Source organism: Mytilus galloprovincialis, chromosome 7 (assembly GCF_965363235.1).
Source record: "Mytilus galloprovincialis chromosome 7, xbMytGall1.hap1.1, whole genome shotgun sequence".
In the NCBI taxonomy this organism is placed as follows: Eukaryota; Metazoa; Mollusca; class Bivalvia; order Mytilida; family Mytilidae; genus Mytilus; species Mytilus galloprovincialis.
The window spans coordinates 52673323-52684507 of NC_134844.1; the positions used below are offsets into that span (position 1 = coordinate 52673323).

The following is an 11185-nucleotide window of genomic DNA, read 5'->3' on the forward strand; positions in this document are numbered from 1 at the left end:
TTGACAAACACATTCATTGATCCATAAAGGTTTGAAATGTTTGAAGTCCTGTGAATGCATTCACATCTGCATTCTACATTCTAGTGTAGAGTCACGTGTTCGACGTCAGAATGTAAACGTCACACAGGAAGAAATGTAAAATAATGTTGTTGTTCAAAGTATTTTCAAAATTTTAATTTCACATGGGGAATGGTGGTATACAGGGTTAAAAAATCAAAAGTTTTATTAGAACTTATTTCAGAAAAAGACAGAAATAAAATAAAGCAGAAGTTCTTTAGAATATTTCAGAATCCACATATTGACAGTCTGTTACATATTCTAGTCTTAAGGTATATGTGTTAATTTTGCTGCTCATGTGTGAAGATAGAAAAACGATCGATATCAGTGAGTACATTAAAAGATTAAATCTATTGTTCGTGTTTAAATACAACATCTTCTTCTTTTATATTTACTACAGGGTTTGTATATCGTGGTCTGTGGATGCAGTTGAATGTGTCCCAGTGCCTGTAGTGTAAGCACTTATATTTTTGCAGGTTGGATTTTTTTGCTTGTGAGAGAGCTGTCTACATATTCCATTATATTAATGTTCTTTTCCTGTAGTTAACTTCTATGTCATTTGGTCTATTGTGAAGAGTTGTCTCATTGGCAATCATGCCACGTCTTCTTTTTTTAAAGCCTATCCCAACTGACCAACACTCGTCAATCGCGTTGAATACTATCAACTTTATTTATTAGTACTCATGTTGATTGTTTTGCATTTGTTTTCGACAATATACCCCGTGATATTATCAGTTTTACATAGAAATAATGAACGTGGCTGGTTTATTAAATATGAACATATATGTTCCATGATATTTATAACACACTTTATAAGTTTGTAAACTGTAGGCTTACAAATTGAAGCTCAGAATAATATTGCTAAAAGTGTTGCAAAATGGGCACCATATTTACAAAACAACATGTACATTTTGAATTTATTTTTGTTAATGAATACATAAGTTATTGGTTCCAATTAAATCGGACTTTTCAAGTCATCAGAAGCAGGACAAATATCCTAAAATTTCTTTACTGTTAATAGCTAGCAAATGTTGTTGATTTTTTTTCATTAAAGATAGCGCATCTGTACTTAGGTATCTGAACTATCCTACATGTACGTAATTCCTCATCACATGCAAAGTACCTACGACAAAAGCTCTTATCGATTGTCGGCAACATCGACGAATGAGACAAGAACTTGGCGCTGCAAATTGTATCTGCGAGTTAAATGCAATGTTTTCACAAAGTAAGGGATAAAAAATCTGAGAAAAATCATCATACATCTCGCACCTTAGATAATTCGTCACCCATGCACTTGTCCATACAGTATGTTTTTAACGAGCATCATCTACCGGTATATCGACACACTTCCCGATTACTAAGCTGGGTAACAGTACAGTTTTTCACATAAATCTAAACAAATCCCGAAATATACTTTGTCCCTATAGAATTCGTCAGCCATGGATAAAACTTTTAATGAACTTTAACGATGTCGACGAATGAGACAAGAGCCATGCCTTACTAGTATGCGATTTCTCAAGTTGGTAAACCACCGTTTCCACATAGTGAGGGATTACAATCTAATAAAATCTTCAAATACGTCGCCACTTTGAAATTTGTCATCCCGTCCTTAAGTCACGACGTGAAAGCTTTTAACAAGCGTTAGCGATATCGACGAGGGAAACCAATACTATTCACAGTTCTATTCCTTATGGTATATGCACGGTTTTCTACAATCAATTCCCTTGCTCGGGGCAAAAACATTTGAAAATCCAAAACAAAAAACACTTTGAAGAGCTGCTTATACCAAAAGGACCTAAAGCATACCCAAATCCGGGCAAGTATCCGAGCTTGACATGAAGGAGACATATTCCTTAATATAAAATGATTTCAAAACTTCAAATACGTCGTAACTTTGAAATTTGTCATCCCGTCCCTAAGTCACGATATAGTTTCTCGATAAAATGTCATTTTCATAATTTTGTAATATGTTGTAGGCCTTGGCGAGTTATAAAATAAAACACAAAATAAAACATTGAGGCTGAAAATTGGGGATTTGTGCAATTTTGTAAAACAATTAGGCAATGTTATAAAATTTTTGGAGCGGATATTTTTCGTCGTAAATGATTAAGATCGGGTTCAATCTGAAGCTGTGATAAGTGACAAAAAGAAAAAAAATAAATCACTACACGAATAACTATACAATTATTCAAGCCTTGCTTGAAAATGCGGACCAGATGCTCAAAGTGGTATTTTTTTAAACCTAAAAAACTGGAAATAAACTGTTTCTGAAAATGTCATTTTTATCATTTTTTTGCATAAACAGCATTTTGTCATGCTTTCTCCAAATCTCAAATAAAAAATATAGGTCACCGTGCTTGATTCCATGATAAACGCGATTTATCCTAAAAATTGCGTCCCCCTTTTGTTACCCCAACGGTAGCGCTAAAGTGCACGACGTCGCTGGCAGACAATTTCGACGTTATCTCTGCAAATTACCGGCGACATTTTTCAGATGTATAAATATTGCTTGTAAAGTACTATCTATAAATTGATTATATTGTTTCCGGAAATAAAATCATGTGAATAACAAATACCCCTCTCTGTTTGTGGTGTAAGTGAGAAACATCTCAAGAAAAGTTATAACGGACTGTTGATAATTTTTACGGCTTTCGAAATTAAAGACTCGGCAATTTAGAACTTGACTTATAGGTACACTTACTGTACACACTCGTATATTATTTCATACCGTATGTTGACCTCTAGATTTGTTTTGTTTTGTTTGGTGGGCTGCTGTTTCAATACAAATATTCCTTAAAATCCTTTTATTCACGTTTTAATCACTGAGAAATCTGTTATGGTTGATACGAATTAAAAGTTCACGTCGTTTGGACAGTAAATCAAATTTAACGCGCATTGCAATTCGAATTAGAATTTACGTTAGGAATTAAACTAGTTCGCATTAGTTAATGCGAATCGAATTCAAATTACGTGCGAACTCAGCATTATCCTGCAAACGGAACTTCCTTTTTTGTACATAAATTGTAGCACATACATTAGGTCGTTACTTTTTTCGTTTGAATTGTTTTACAGTGTCATTTCGTGACCTTTTATAACTGACTATGCAGTATGGGCTTTGCTCATTGTTGAATACCGTTCGGTTCCCTATAGTTGTTAATTTCTGTGTCATGGTTGTCTCTTGTTTAGAGTTGTCTCATTGGCAATTATACTACATCTTCTGTTTTATGTGGTCAGAAAACAAAAGCAAACTCTTATAAAGGAGAATCTTCAATTTCCTAAAGAATGCTCTTGTCAATGCAAACAATGAAACTATAACTTTTTTTGATTTGGCAAAAACCGATTGGATTGGTTGCGATTAAAATCCTTCTCTCATAGAGTAATTTTATTGGTAAATAACTTCTATATTTTTTTCACCATAGCGCGTGAATAAATATCGCACGTCCATTCCTCTGTCTGTCCTTCCGGTCCTTCTGGTTAAATACATTTTTCAATTGAACAATTCTTGCCAACTTTTTATAAAACTGATATCGTATGGACACGTTCGAAAATCAGTGCATATCAACTATTCTTTAAAAGAGTTATGTCATTTGGAAACATTGATTATATTGGAAATTGCATTGTATTTGCTGTCATCCCGTCATTTCTCTAATATATTTACAAAAAATATAAAGAATATAAAGAACAAAATAAACAGCTGCGCTACGAGCGCATGATACGCCTCAATAGTAAGTTTGTATATCACAACATGTTTTATATGATCCCCAAATTGAAGCTCAATAAAAAATCAAGAACTGTTCCATGTTTACGACGGACATTTGTATACAATAATACGTCCCGTAAAAAAATTACGGGTGTAAATATAACATATTGTTGGCTATTGCCTTTTGTTAGATGAAATACGTGCAACGTTGAGGAAATGAGAACTTTGTTCTTTTATATTAGCGGCGTGTACCTACGTTTTCGGTATTAGTTTTAAAATATCATTGGTTTCCTGTGCTGCAATACAATGTCATGGATGATGATTGATAATAAAAATGATAATTGACATGCATGATGTTAGTAACTCCAGAAGGGTTAGTCGTCTTGAGATTGCTCACTTTACATTATTTTGTTGAAGATCTCAAAGAAACAGTAATTTGTTTGATTTCTTATGATGTTATTAGACTGTTATCCTGTTAGAATTAAATGCACTAATATCAATGGCGTAGAACTTAGCATGGGGGAGAAACAGAAATTGGAGCATCAAAATTCCACATTACGTTTCTTATTACGGAAAATTACACGCATTACGTCCCGCAAAAAGTGACGTTTTGCGAGAATTCAAACGCTTAACGTCGCGCCAAGAGTTAACTCCCTTGAAACTGTATCGGATGCCCTTAACAAGCGTTTGCGATATCGACGAAGGAAACCAGTGCTATTCACAGTTCAATTCCTTATGGTATATGCACGGTTTTCTGAAAGCGGAGGATTAAAATCTGACATCCTTCCCTTATATTTCGCTATGAAGGCTTTAAAATAGGAGAGGTTCTGATTTAAGTAGAGTTTTTTCTCAGACAATCTAGACCATTTGTGGTTGTTTTAGTGCAAAACCGGATATCTTTTTTTTGGTTTGTTGTTGTTATTTTCTCATATATTTTTTTATGTTGGTAAATCTATATATTTCAAATCGGTATAAAAGAAATGATGTTTCTTTTATCACGGTATCTAGTTGAACGACAAAAAGTTAAATTGTTTAAGAAGCAAAAATTCGGACTCTGCTTCATTACAATACTCAGATGAAATCGATACTCGATTGTGGGAATTCAAAATTACCATAAAAAGCTACAAACTCGATATCCCTCGCAAATTAAATTAATTTTCATCAAAGCAAAGGGTGATATTCTGAGAAACAAATTAGTAAACAAGTAAAATAATAAACCCTACATCTTACAAGTAAGCAGTCAGCATCATTGAAAATGTGTTCATTGATTGCAATGCACTGCTGGTTATGTATCTTCTCTTGTTGTTTGTGCACACATGTCCTGTGTGTTGGGTTTCGTTTTTATATACATTGTATATAGATGCATCATGTTATGAAGTTACTGTCAATCACATGTTCAACGTTCTTGACATCATTTTTATGGTTCAGTGACTACTTGAAAAAAGAAGTTAAGATTTTTTGTAATGTCAAATTCTCTCTTATAAGTAATAGGATAACTATCTTTGGTATGTGCGTATCTTGCAATGTCCTCTTGACCTCGACCTCATTTCATGGATCTGTGAACAAGGTTAAGTTTTGGTGGTCAAGTCCATATCTCAGATTCTATAAGCAATAGGTCTAGTATATTCGGTGTATTGAAGGAATGTAAGGTGTACATATCCAACTGGCAGGTGTCATCTGACCTTGACCTAATTTTCATGGTTCAGTGGTTATAGTTAAGTTTTTGTGTTTTCGTCTGTTTTTCTTATACTGTATACAATAAGTCTACTATATTTGGTGTATGGAATGATTGTAAGGTGTAGATGTCTAGCTGGCAGGTTTCATCTGACCTTGACCTCTATATGTCAGTCGCACATGTTTTATTTGACCTTGACCTCATTTTCACGGTTCAATGCTCAGTGTTAAGTTTAGGTGTTTTTGATCTGTTTTTCTTAAACTATAATCGATAGGTCAACTATATTTGTTGTATTGTAGAATTATTAGCTGTAAATGTCTGCCTGGCATGGTACATTTGACCTTGACCTCATTTTCATGATTCATAGATCAATTTTTAGTTTTTTTGGTTAATGTTAAGTTTATGTGACAAATGTAATAAAGCTTTATATTTAGAACTATCAACATAATATCAACGATTAGTAAAGAAGGCGAGACATTTCAGCGTGTGCACTCTTGTTTATTTCTTGTTTGTATGTGCAAAATTCTCCTTCGTCTCATTTGCCCTATTCTAGGGATTTTTTTATTTTTCTTGTTAATCTGTGCCCTCGATCTAGATTGTCTTCGTTTGTGTCAAATTTGTTGTGATCTTTTGGATTTGGATTTAGATTTTTTGTTTGTCTGTGCAACCGTATTCGTGGTGTAGATTTTATCGTATGTGTTCTTTTCTTTATGTTTATTTGAATTTAGATTTAGATTTCTTGAAGGTCTTTGTAAAAGTCTCTTTGGTCTAGATTTGCTCGTATTTGTTCGGATTTTTTAGATTTAGATTTCTTATTTGTGTGTGCAACCGTGTCGTTGGACTATAATTTATCGTATGTGTTCTTTTCTTTGAATTTAGATTTAGATTTCACGTATGTCTGTGCAATCGTATCGTTGGGATAGATTTTTTTCGTATGTGTCCCTTGTGTCATGATCATGATGCTTGGATTTAAATTTTGATTTCTTATTTGTCTTTGCAGACGTTTCATTGATACAGATCTTCAGCTTATGCCCGTTGTATTATATCTAGTGATTGCAATTTAGTCTTAAACATTCATAGAGATGTCAAAATAACACGAGCCTAAATTAACAGCAACTTAATTGTCAGAATGGTACTGAATTTATAGCATTGTATAAGTCTGAAAGGCTGAAAATGCTCTAACGAAGTATTGTTCGTTTTTTTATCTGTTGTTCGTATCAAACTGACTATTTCAACTCAAAATATTTTACTAATGGCTAAAATGCATTTAACAAAGTTAACAATCCCTTTGTGTCAAATAATTCAACCCATGGTCAGGCTTTCCTCTTTCTACCTGTTGTATCTTTACTCTGCAAAATAAGAAAAGAGAATAATTTTATGTTATATTTGTATGAAAACTACAAGTATGTGAGATAAAAAAAAAAATGTAAGTCGAAGTAGACAAATATTTGTTTTTTTATGAAACCAATGTAACAAAGATGAGGAGTTTTTTTTTACCAACTATAGACATTCAAAACGTATAAGTCGAAGATAAACTGACAATGCCATTTCAAAATACTACAAATAAAACTTAGACTGAGCAACAGGAACCCTGCCTAAAATTGGGGTGGATCTCAGGTGCTCCCGAAGGGTATGAAGATCCTGCTCGACTAGTGACATGTTTTAAACGTAGGAGCTTGCGAATCAACATCCATATGGACATTTTCTTAATAGGGAATAGCATTGCATATGTACAGCATACAACAAGACTGATAAAAATCTTCATAAAATACAACGAAAAAATCAAGCCGCGCGACAAATTAGCTCCCATTTAGTGCAACAATTATGCAGAGAGCAAAATTTGACATTGGACAAGGTGAGCAAATATGTTTTTCTTCTGTATTGATGTATATTAAGAGCTCAAAATGTATCTGTTGTAGAATTATGTACGTTCAATATAAAGGCGCTTCTTCGTTAGAGTATCTGTTTGGTTATGTGTGATATATAAAAACGCTAGTATATCTGATGTTTAATTCTAAGGACTGTTGGTAGAATGAAAACCTATCTTTTCACGTTAGAAAAAAAATCAAAATAACAACTGTTCAATGGGCCTCGTTATGAATTGGTAGCATCTTACAAATAATACAAAACGTATTGGAACTACAGCTTTTGATATCCTAAAACGTTTGTGTAATACTATTAGCTTTGACATCCCTTTTATAATACATTCTTGTTTGAAAGGCAAAATATGAATATTCATTAAATATCATTGAAACTATATATACGTACCAATTCGTTTTTGGTATTTTCTATGGTCAATCAACGTTCCAATTCTTTATTAAACAGCATCGCTTGTAAGAAATACGTCTCCAAACGGTTTCGAAATGGAACTCACATTGTCCATGGACGGGTACATGTTTAAACGGATAAGAGCAACCATTTGGGTAACATCGACAGGGTACTTCATCACCATCTGAAATCATAAGTTGTCCATAAATTATTTGTATAGCTCAATGGGGATAAAAATAAATTAGCAATTATTTTATAGTTTCTTTTTAATTTTGCATCGAAGGACACCGCTAACCAAAATGAATGAATGTGTATTTGAAAGACAATACATAGCTTTATTTTCAACAACATTTTGGTTTCGGTTAACTATGTTCCTCTGGTACATTTTTGGGACAAATATTCAAAATTAATCAAAATTGCGTTGATAATTTGATGACTTGTTTAGAAATAAGTTAACGTCATATTGTTAGAACCTTAACATACACATATTTGGCTGTGAAACTATCAGATTCATTGTTAGTTTGTTTTGGAATTTGCATGAAATATTTGCCACTGCATATTAATACAACAAATAATTCAAAAGTCATTTATTCACAAGATAACAATAGCAATTATATTTCACGTGATTATCTAATTGTGAAATTATCTTTTCCGGAAACGTAAAAAGGTTTTTAAAACATTTCAATGTCATGTTTACAGAGTTTTTTTATGTTCTAAATGACTGTTTATTTTAGTTTGGTTGTACGATGTCCATTTGGTTATTTCTACGATTTAAGCAAACATTTGTTTACACGATTTGATTGTGTATTAAGTGCATGTGTGTCATTGAGAGAAAAAGAGGTGGTATTAGTTTAGAATTGTTTTATTACGTCATTTACGTGTTTGTTCAAATTTCAATTTTGGTGTCTTCTGTGTTGCATTTTTTTTCAGCATAGATATTATTAGTCAGTTTGTGATTTCACTCATGTAAACATTTTTTTTAAATTTTATATCTATGGGGTCTTTTTATATGTTCTTACTTTAAAATGCTAACAAAAATCTGGAATTGCCTTTTTAATAACTTTCATTTCCTATTTACATATATGAGATACCTTTCTTCTAGCAGGACATATTTGAAATAAATATGATGTATTAAGGCAACACAAAACCATTGTTAAAAAAAAAACCATCATGGTCAAAAAGGAGAACAAAGGCGGCAAAAAGGTAAACAACAAACAATCCATAATCCACAAAAAACTGTATAGGAATCTGACAAGATTGTGCAATACGAATCTCAAGAGAGAAAAAAAACGTGGGGTCAATTCAGGTGCTCTAGAAGAGTCAACAATAAGCGAATTTTTTAAATGAAACATACAATAATTGGATAGCTATATCGTTCTTCTGTATCAGATTTTCAACAGAAAGTGTATTCTTATTTTAAAATGTCACCTTGAAAAACACAGCAAGTATTGCAATATGAACACCGCTAAATAAGAAATGCTTTGTAGTTTGTATTACGTATACTGTAATGAACTTGTTCAAAAAATATTTCTTAGTTCCGTAAAAATGTATAAGTGACGCCATCCACCCATTATTTAATCATATAGGAGAGGAATTTGGAAAAGGTATTTTTCCTTTTTTTCGGTTCTAATCAACTATTTTATTCGTAATTGTTATGTTATGATTAACACATACAATAAACATTGTTACACTAAAGGTTTAAACGAGTGCTACAACAAGGACGCATTTTTTGTCCAATTATTTTAAATTATGTATTTATTTCTAGCAATATGGAAAATAAAATATTTGAATACTGGATTTATAGTAATTTAAATTCAGCAACAAAACAAATTAGACAACATATAAGCATTTGATAAACATAAGTCTAATAACTTACCACACACTTGCAGCAAGGTCACAATAAAAAAAACACAGAGTAAAATGTGTTTCATACTTTCAAGTCTGAAGTGGGTCAAATAATTCTGCCGGTCGTAAGTGGAAGAATAATCCCAAATATACAAAACCTCTTTTATATGTTTACTGATTTCAAGAGGTCCGAGTTGGGGCGTGTTTTTATGTCTTATTTGCATGCTCATAACAATACGTATCAATTATATTATATCACTAAAATGCGGTTGTGATAAATGATTTTGTTTAATTTCAAACTGGAAGGTGAAGGATAAGAAATGACATTGTCAAATGCAAAATTTAATTAGTAGTAAAAAGCATAATAAATAACGAAAAGTGTTGAAATATAAATATTTTTTGAATAATATTTTATTGAGAGTTGACATGTCAGAATGACTTTTAACTATAGAAAGAATTAATTAACATTAGTTTGTGGAATAATTATTAAGTATGATAATTGTCATTATGACAAGCTAATAATTACGACTATTATACCTTACATATATTACAAACAATTCTATTGTTTAACACGTTATCACGTGACATGGAATAATTTAGTTAATTTTCATTTAATTACAATGAAGGACGAATAACCCTTAAAATTTACTCCAGCGGTGAATAACCCTATTATTGTGAATAACCCTATTATTCACCGGCGAATAACCGTTCGAGTTTCTATATCTGTACACGAGTTATCTCCCATGAAAATGACGTCACAGACGTAAATAAACAAAATGGCAGCGTTCACGTTACTGGAAGCCCATCGAGAGACGAGGAAATAAGGTTTTGTACATGAATCAAGTGCCGATGATATCTCTAATAAACGGTCCTTTTCAGGGCCATCAATATTTAAAAAAAAAGATTCTACCTTTGTTGTACATTCAACCAATACTAGGACACAAATGTATTTTCAAACGTCAACTTGTGACGTTGTGTTTGTTTCTAAAGTGAGTAAAGAATATAATAAGTTCTTTTTAAATGATTCATTCGGGCTGCGTCCTCAGTGAAATAAGCTTCTCGTGTAGACAATTTTGAATATTCACATTTTCTACGGGCCATAATTGTAAAGTATCTTTGTCGTTTGAACTCTGGTGGATAGTTGTCACCACACCTCCCTATTTTTGTATTTACAAAGTCACTCAAGTTTACCTATTATCTCACTCCTTATGCACAGCATTGATTCATTACGTAAAGTGGTTTCACTGACCAATCATTAGCATTGACTTTACTGGGTTGAACTTTTATTATGACCAATGTAGAAAAAGGATACTTGGTGGGTGTATATATATGGGAAAACTTTCCAAAATATACCAGGAAATCACCATATATCGTTAGAACTGAACTTTTATTGAATTTATTCAGGTCGACTGTCACTGCGAAATTTTCATTGATGAATCATGGAACATTCAACAATCTGAAGTCAGATTAAGGTGACACAGTGCGTCGATAAGTCATTTACCGTTCTTAACACAGAAGAAGTATGCGCAGATCATGTTCTACTTGTTTTTAGTTTATGAATTATAAACTTTTGCAAGCAATTCTCTAGGACAATGATGACTAAAGACGAATTAAGCTATTACTCATTCATAAATTATGAC

At 32.5% G+C, this 11185-nt stretch overlaps 1 long non-coding RNA gene across 1 annotated transcript; it reads right to left on the reverse strand.

Moving 5' to 3' along the window:
• Window positions 1–6661: 6661 nt before the first annotated feature.
• On the reverse strand, window positions 6662–9690 carry LOC143083257 (uncharacterized). The gene is made up of 3 exons (XR_012980605.1): window positions 9577–9690; window positions 7701–7884; window positions 6662–6781 (listed from the first exon to the last, which is right to left on the reverse strand). It is a non-coding gene; the product is annotated as an uncharacterized LOC143083257 (long non-coding RNA).
• Between the last annotated feature and the right edge of the window lie 1495 nt (window positions 9691–11185).